Here is a 9,237-nt window from a genome sequence, read left to right as displayed (position 1 = left end):
CAAAAATAATACATCAAAACAGATTGAATGCAGAAGTAGATATGAGAATCCAGCCATTATCTATTAAGCAAGACAGTTATGAAATATAAAACAGTGCTGCTCTTCTCAGATATTTTTTGTTTGGAAACATGTAGTTACTTTTCCTAAAATATGGTATTTATATTAATCAAATAGATTTGTTATTATTGTTTTAAAACAAATCAATAAATATTCAAAAATTCTCAGTTTTAATTTCTAACACTCTGTATGTCATTCATAAAAAATGAAAATGGAGGTCACAGTGTAGATATAGCCCAAAGTCAATCATCTGTTACCACAAAGCCAAAATTTGGGTCATTTTGATTTCCCACCAACACTAGCTGTAAGCATCAACAAAACACAAAATCATAAACATAAGCTTTGTATCTTTGTCAACATGCATCAACGAAGTTAGACAATCAGCTATAGACAATTAGCTTAAACAGCTCCGGCTGCTTTAACAAAATGATGATATATAACAGCCAGTCACAGAAAAGGTCACATATTTCCTCCTTTATTTTTTAAAAACTCTGTTGTAACTGCTCTGAGTGGGGATTTTTACCACCTTGGGCTGAGTTCTCCTGGTTTGTGAATTATTCTTTTGTATGCAAAATAAACTTTTACCATTTTTCTAACTTCACGCAGTTTTAGATTTGACACTATGGATATATCCTAAATAAACAAAAGTCTTTGATGTCGACAATAATGTTTTAAAATATACTTTATTTTTTAGTGCAATTTTAGGTACGCAGCAAAATTGAGTGGAAGATAACAGAAATATTCCATATATTCCCCATCCTCAGACATGCAGAGCCTCCCCATTATCAACATCTGCCATCAGAGTGATGCATTTGTTCAACTGATGAGCCTACATGGACACATCATTATCACCCAAAGTCAGTTTACAATGGGGTTTGCTCTTGGTGTTGTACCTTCTGTGGGTTTATAATTACATATATTCACCATCACAGTATCATCCAGAACAGTTTCATTACCCTAAAAATCCTTTGTGCTCTGCCTCGTCATCCCTCTCTCCTCCCTAACCCCTGATCTTTTTACTGTCACCACAATTTTGTCTTTTCCAGAATGTCATATAGTTGAAATCATACAGTAGGTAGCATTTTCAGATTGGTTTCTTTCACTTAGTAGTATGCATTTAAGATTCCTCCGTGTCTTTTCATAGCCTTTTGTAGCTTATTTCTTTTAGCTCTGAATAATATTCTATTGTCTGGATAAACACTTTGCTTGCATAGGCAAACAAAAAGTACCATTCTGGCTTAATGTGGGATGGGGTGTTGATGGGGTTGGCTAGTACATAGTTATCTGGGTCGCCCAGGAGGTCAGGCAAAAATAGTACTAGAATTATTAGGAGGAAGAGGAGAAAAATTAAACCTAAAATATCTTTGGTTGTATGGCAGAGGTGGAAAGTAATGCTGTCGGGGACCGATGAAACCCCTGAAGGGTTTTTAGATCCTGTTTCATGTAGGAATAAAAGGTGAACAGCTGCTAGGGCTGTAAAGATGAAGGTAAGATGAAATGGAAAGTGAAGAATCGTGTAAGGGTGGCTTTGTCAACTGAGAACCCACCTCAGATTTATTGCATTAGGTCAGTTCCAATATATGAGATGGCTGATAGTAGATTTGTAATTATTGTAGCACCTCAGAATGATGTCTGGCCTCATGGGAGCACGTAGCCTATGAGTGCTGTCGCCATTGTTTTGAGTAGGAGGATGATGCCAATATTTCAGGTTTCTAGAAATGTAAATGATCCATAGAATAAACCTCAGCCAACATGTAAGAAGAGGCAGATAAAAAGTATTGAAGCACCATTAGCATGGAAATAGCAAACCATTCAGTCGAAGTTTACATCCCAGCTGATATGAGCGACTGAAGAGAAGGCAGTTGAGGTGTCTGATGTGTAGTTCATGGCCAAAAACAGTCCTGTAGTGATTTGGAGGGTTAGGCAGGCACCTAGAAGTGAGCCGAAGTTTCATTATATAGAAATGTTAGACCATGTGGGAAGATCAATGAATAATTAATAATTTTTATTAGTGGGTGTGTTTTATGGCTATTGGCCATTAGCCTTCTTATAGTTGAAATACAACGATGATTTTTCCTGTCATTAGTCATGGTTATAGTCCATGTAGGAATAATGGCATATACTATATTTTTCTTAAGTGTCTTTTTGGTTATAGGGTTTGTAGGTTTCTCTTCAAAACCTTCTCCTATTTACGGAGGTCTATGGCTAATTATTAGTGGTGCTGTGGGTTGTGGTATTTTGTTGAATTTTGGTGGTGCTTTCATGGGGTTGATGGGTATTTTTTCATTTGTTTGTGTCCTATGATGGTTGTCTATGGCTGTACCACAGTGATGGCTACTGAGGAGTATCCTGAAACATGAGGGTTGAGTATTGACATCTGAGGAGACTTATTATGAGAACTAATAATGGAGTTGATGCTGGTTCTGGGAATAGTTGAGCAAGATAGAGTGAGGATCATGATTGATTTTAATAGCACAAAGGGTTGGATGATTTTTGAGGGTGAGGGGGCAGGGTTGTTGCGTGAAGATTCGTATATGTGGCTGCCTTGTGCAGTTATGGGTGCTGATTAATGGTAGCTGCTGGTTGATCATTATTTGCTAGTATTTATGTTGTGATTCAAATTACTCGGGATGACAGATTAGATAATTAGGAGTAGGGTTAGAAGGGATGGGATAAAAAAAGAAAATAGAGTTTAGGCCGTTCTGAGTAGATATAGTAATGGAGGCTGAAATTTGGGTTGTGTAATGGTCTTCGGTACAGACTTTTCTGGTCAAATTAGGTCTAGTAGAAGTGAAGCCAGATTTTGGCTTGTGAATACGCCTGAGTGGGGGGTTGTATGGTGAATTGTGGCTGAATAAAATCCTAGTATGTTGGAGAAGTTGAATGTCTGTAATGGGTACTTTGGTTTAAGGCTATTAGTTATGAGATTAAGCTCCATTGCTAGTGAGAAGAGGGTCACACCTGGAGCTGTGAGCTTCAGGTGGAGTGGTATGGTTGTTTGGCAGATGAAGCAGGAATAATACTGTTGGTGATGAGGGATCCGGTGAATATGCTGCCCATTGTTAGGTGCTTAATTGAGTTAATTAGGAAGGGGTTATTTTCATTAATAGCAGCCACAGTTGTGAAGCAAGGTTGTCCTATAAGAGCGAAAATAATATGGGTATTATGAACAGCTGTCAAGGAACTGGCAATAAGAGTAATATAAAGGGCTCAGGCATTGGTGTATGAATGTGTTTGAGGTTTCAATGATGAGGCCTTAGAGTAAAAGCCTGTGAGGAAAGGCGTGCCTGTAAGCGCAAGGCTGCCAATAATAAAGGAGGAGGAAGTAAGGGGTAAAGTCTTGAATAGCCCTCCCATTTTTCAGATGTCTTGCTCATCATTGAGGCTATGGATGATGAACCCTGAACATATAAATAATATACCTTTAGGTCGCGGCGGAGTGGGCTCTCACGTGGAGGTGGGGAAATTTCACCCACTGGAACGATCACTAAGACACACAAAGAAGACCCTGGGCTCCCAGAGAAGAAAAAGAAGAAGAAAGTGGTCAAAGAACCAGAGACTCGATACTCCATTGTAAACAATGATGATTACTTTGCCGATGTTTCTTCTATAAGAGCCAAGTCCCCCTCTAAGAGTGTGGTCCATGGGCAGGCACCTGAGATGCCTCTAGCGAAGAAAAAGAAGAAAAAGACGGGTCTCAGCACCCTTTGCGAGGGGCATGTAGAACCTGAGACAATGCTGCATGCCAGATGGACAGAGAAGTCACCCAGCCCCAGGAAGCAGGTGCTTGGCCACTTGGAGTTCCTTAGTGGGGAGAAGAAAAAGAAGAAGTCACCTCTGGCCATGTCCCATGCCTCTGGGGTGAAAACCACCCCAGACCCTAGACAGAGTGAGGAGGAAACCAGAGTTGGCAAGAAGCTCAAAAAACACAAGAAGGAGAAAAAGGGGGCCCGGGATCTCACAGCCTTCTCAGTCCAGGACCCTTGGTTCTGCGAGGCCAGGGAGGCCAGGGATGTTGCGGACACTTGCTCAGTGGGAAAGAAGGATGAGGGACAGGCAGCCTTGGGGCAGAAACGGAAGCGGAAGAGCCCCAGAGAACACAATGGGAAGGTGAAGAAGAAAAAAAAAATCCACCAGGAGGAAGACACCCTCCCAGGCCACTCCAAGCCCTCCCGGTCCATGGAGAGACGCCCTAGGAAAGGAAGAAAAAAGAAGCCAGTCAAAGTTGAGGCTCCGGAATACATCCCCATAAGTGATGACCCTAAGGCCTCCACAAAGAAAAAGATGAAGTCCAAGAAGAAGGTAGAGCAGCCAGTCATCGAGGAGCCAGCTCTCAAAAGGAAGAAGAAGAAGAGGAAACAGAGTGGGGTAGCAGGAGACCCTTGGAAGGAGGAAACAGACACGGACTTAGAGGTGGTGTTGGAAAAGAAAGGCAACATGGACGAGGCGCACATAGACCAGGTGAGGCGAAAGGCCTTGCAAGAAGAGATTGATTGTAAGTCAGGCAAAACGGAAGCTTCTGAAACCAGGAAGTGGATGGGAACCCAGTTTGGCCAGTGGGATACTGCTGATTTTGAGAACGAAGACCAGAAACTGAAATTTCTCAGACTTATGGGTGGCTTCAAAAACCTGTCCCCTCCGTTCAACCGCGCCCCCAGCACGACTGCAAGGCCCAACATGGCCCTCAGCAAGAAGGCGGCTGACAGCCTGCAGCAGAATCTGCAGCGGGACTACGACCGGGCCATGAGCTGCAAGTACAGCCGCGGAGCCGGCCTTGGCTTCTCCACTGCCCCCAACAAGATCTTTTACATTGACAGGAACGCTTCCAAGTCAGTCAAGCTGGAAGATTAAACTCGAGAGTTTTGTCCCCCCAAAACTGCCACAATTGCTTTATTACATTTATGCTGGAGATTATAAATTTCTTTTTGTGAAAAATCAGATCTTGGTGATGACCTCCAGCAGCAGGATATAAATAACTCCCATAAGCTTAGCGTTCCAGTAATGGAACACTAGGCATAAATGGTTTATTCAGTTGTGCAAATGAAAGCCATCTGACAGTTGGCTCACACTGAACACCTGTGGAGATTAAGGACAAGGACAACTATCTTGATGGGCTTGGATGAACTGGGGTAGGGCAGCTCATATTTCGGGAGCCAGGAGAATGAGTGAGTGGCTAAAACCTCCTGTTTTCTGTGTTAAACATTCCGTCCCTGTTTGAGACATCGGTATGTACAGTTAACTTTTGTTGAGTGTTTAGCAGGCGCTAGGCAAATACTAGTGTTTTCCATAATGTATTTAATCTTCATAATTATGAAATGGGTGCTATTATTAGCCCCATGTTATAGATGAGGCAAGTGAGGTTCAGGGATAAAGTAATAAAATTGCCTGGGGTCACCCAGCCACTAAAAAATAATAATAATAATAATAATATACCTTTAACAAAGGCATGGGCGCAGATGTGAAGGAATGCTAGGTGTGGCTGATTAATGCCAGTTGTGACTATTATAAGGCCTAGATGGCTTGAGATAGAGAATGTTATGATTTTTTGGGTATCATTTTGCGTTAGAGCACAGATTACTGTGACTAAGGTAGTAATAGCTACCAGACGTAATGTAAAGGTTTGGATTTATAGGTTATTTTCTATTAAAGGGTAGAATCGGACGAGCAGGAAAACTCCTGCTGCAACTATAGTGCTGGAGTGAAGTAGGGCTGAGACTGGGGCTGGGCCTTCTATGGCAGATGGAAGTCAGGGATGGAGGCCGAATTGAGCTGACTTTTCTGCTGCTGCTAAGAGAAGGCTAATTAATGGAAGGAGTTAGGGGTGAGGTCTAGAATAAATGTTTGTTAAAATTCTCATGTGTCGGAGGACATGAACAATGCTGTAGCTAAAATAAAGCCAGTATCACCGATGAGGTTGTACAGGACTGCTTGGAGGGCTGCTGTATTAGCATCTGCTCTGCCATACCATCAGAATTAGTCATTCTTACTAATTAGTAAGAAAGACATGATTCTTACACCTTCCCATCCAATAAAGAGCTAAAAGAGGTTGTTGGCAGTAACCAGAATTAATATAGTGATGAAGAAAATAAGTACTTGAAAAATTGATGAATGTTAGGGTCTGAATTTATATATCATATTGAGAATTCTACAATAGATCAGGTAATGAGTAGTGCTACTGGGATAAATTTTGTGGAGAAGTAGGCTAGTTTGAAGCTTAGTGAGAATTTGAAAGTCTGGATCGTCATTCAATATCAGTTTGAGATAATGGCTTCTTTGTCTGTGCATATAAACATTGTTGGGATGAGGCTAATGATGAAGGCACGTGCGATAGATGTTTTTACATAATTTGGGTATGAGCCTATTTTGCAGGAGTTGGCTAAGGTAACAGTAATCGGTAGGATTAAGGGTATTAGGGCTGTTATAGCCATGGAAGATACATGTTTGCTACTTTTATTTGGAGTTACATCACTGTTTTTGGTTCCTAAGACCAACAGACAACTCTAATCCTTTAAAAGTTGAGAAAGCCACGTTGTTAAACATCGGGGCATGAGTTAGCAGTTCTTGCATACTTTCTTGGTAGGTAAGAAGTTGCAGGCTTCTATTGTTAGATCCACAATCTAATGTTTTGGGTAAACTATAGCTACAGCATGCAAACCACATAATAATTTTAGGGTTTATGGATAATAGGAAGATAGGCACAATATGTATAAGTATTAATGTGTTTTCTCATGTAAAGGAAGGTTTCATACTGTTAATATAATATGAAAGTGTCCCTCGTTGTGTTGCGATTAGCATATACAGGGAGTAAAGGGCTATAATTAGTATATTAAGTCCTATAAGCATGATAGTGATATTTGATCAGGAGAATAAGACCATAGTCATAAAGAGTTCTTCTACTAGATTAACGGTAGGGGGTAAGGCAAGGCTGGTAAGATTTGCCAGAAGTCATCAAGAGGCTATTAGTGGGAGCAGTGTTTGAAGGCCTCGGGTAAGCAATATGGTTCGCCTATGGACTCGCTTGCAGTTTGAATTTGCTAGGCAGAAGAGTAAGGATGAAGTGAGCCCATGAGCAATTATAAGGGTGATTGCATCTATAAAGCTTCAAGGGGTCTTAATGAGGATAGCCATAATAACAAGTGTTATGTGGCTTATGGAGCAGTAGGCAATAAGTGATTTCAGATTGGTTTTTGTCATAGACAAATAGAGATTGTCATAACTATTCCTCATAGGAACAACATGAGGAAAGGGTAGGCTATATGTTCTGTTACGGAGTTGAGGATAAGAGTAAGCCATATTACACCGCACCTGCCTAGCTTCAGGAGTACTGCTGCAAGTATTATTGAGTTGGCAATAGGGGTTTCTACATGGGCTTTGGGGAGTCATAGGTGACGTTCATATAGAGGTATTTTTACTATGAAGGCCATGATACATGCTAGTCATATAAGACTATTGGATCAGGAGGTTAATAGCTCTTGGATAGCAGTATTATTACTAGCATATTTAGCGAACCTGAGGTATTTTGAGTATAAACAAGTGTTACAAGTAAAGGAAGGGATCCTACTAGTGTGTAAAATAAGAAGTATGAGCTTGCATTGAGGCATTCTGGTTGGTTGCCTCAGTGAGTGATGATAATTAGGGTAGGAACTAGTGTGGCTTCAAAGAGGATATAAAATATAATTAGTTCTGTGGCGGTGAATGCCATGATTAAAAATGTCTGTAGGGAGATCAATATAGAAATATGTAACTTTTTTCATGGGGGTGATTCATTGGACAGGTGATAATGACTTGCTAGAATTATAAGAGGCAGTAGTCAGGCTGTTAAGATTAGAAGGGGTAATGTCAGCAGGTCAGAAAAGATTAATGAGAAGTTGGATCAGTATTGCCGAATTGGTTAAAAAAGAGTAGGCTGATGAGGCTAATGAGTAGGCTGTGGATAACCATGTTGATTCAGATTATAGAATTTTTAGAGAATCATATCATCAGTAACAGTGTAATTGTTGGAATAATAATTTTTAGCACTGAAGTAAACTTAGATTTTGTATGCAATCTAGGCCATATGCACTGGAGATTGAAACTTGTAAGGCAAGGCCCACTGCGGCTTCGCAGGCAGCAAATACTAGGAGGAAAATGGGTATTATGGATGCTAGGGTGAAATCTATATTTAAAGTTATAAGAGTATTTATGATATATTTTGATAGTATTATGCCTTCTAGGCATAATAGGGATGATATTAGGTGGGATTGATAGACTAACACTCCTAGCAGTGACATGGTGTATGCTAATATAATAATGATATTAATAGAGGTCATTTGGTAAATATGGCTTATCATAATCTAATGAGACAAAATCATTTATTTTGACTTAAACTATTTACCAATTCAACTCAGTCTAACCCTTTTGGGGCTCATTCATAAGTCAAGCCTAGGATTGAAATGGTAGTGGAAGGGCTGTGCTGATTATTAGTGTCAGGTTGGTTGTTTGAAGGGCTCATGGCAGGGGTAGTAGTACAGCAATCTCTAAGTCTAAGAGGAGGAATGTGATGGCTCCTAGGAAGAATATTATGGAAAAGGAGGGGCGGGTGGAGGTTATTGGGTCAAATCCACACATAGGGGTTGGATTTTTCTGTATAAATATTAAGTTGTGGAAGCCAAAATGCTATTATTAGTAGTAATAGGGTGAGTAAGGTGCTGGTTACTAGGGCTAGTGTCAGGTTGATTACTCTCTTTCCCATAATATCGAAAGTAATTGATTAGAAGTCAATGGTACTGCTTATACTAAAAGAGTAGGATCCTCATTAGTAGATAGAGATATATAAGAATAGTCATACTACGTCTATAAAGTGTCAATATCAGGCAGCAGCTTCAAAGCCAAAGGGGTGGTTGGATGTAAAGTGGAATTTTAACTGGCAGAGGAGGCAGATAGTGAGAAATGTTGATCCAATAATAACGTGAAGTCCATGAAAGCCTGTGCCTATGAAGAATGTTGAGCCATAGATTCCATCAGAGATAGTAAACGGGGCCTCAAAATAATCTGAGACTTGTAGAAGGGTCAAGTAAATTCCTAAGGTAATTGTGATGGATAGTACTTGAAGTATCTGTTTTTGACTACTTTCTTTTTATTATTATTATTATTATTATATTTTAAGTTCTAGGGTACATGTGCATAACGTGCAGGTTTGTT

At 40.3% G+C, this 9,237-nt stretch overlaps 1 pseudogene across 1 annotated transcript; it reads left to right on the top strand.

Annotated features, from left to right (window-relative positions):
- Positions 1 to 1,549: 1,549 nt before the first annotated feature.
- LOC105524523 lies at positions 1,550 to 5,467 on the top strand (annotated as a pseudogene). Its single transcript, XR_001003774.1, has 2 exons — positions 1,550 to 1,623; positions 3,486 to 5,467. The product of XR_001003774.1 is annotated as a lysine-rich nucleolar protein 1 pseudogene (transcript).
- Positions 5,468 to 9,237: the final 3,770 nt, after the last annotated feature.

The sequence above is a fragment of the Colobus angolensis genome, unplaced genomic scaffold (assembly GCF_000951035.1).
Source record: "Colobus angolensis palliatus isolate OR3802 unplaced genomic scaffold, Cang.pa_1.0 Scaffold5, whole genome shotgun sequence".
NCBI classification, from domain to species: domain Eukaryota; kingdom Metazoa; phylum Chordata; class Mammalia; order Primates; family Cercopithecidae; genus Colobus; species Colobus angolensis.
Note: the sequence above shows the minus strand (reverse complement) of the source record. Positions and strands in the feature narration are given on the sequence as shown.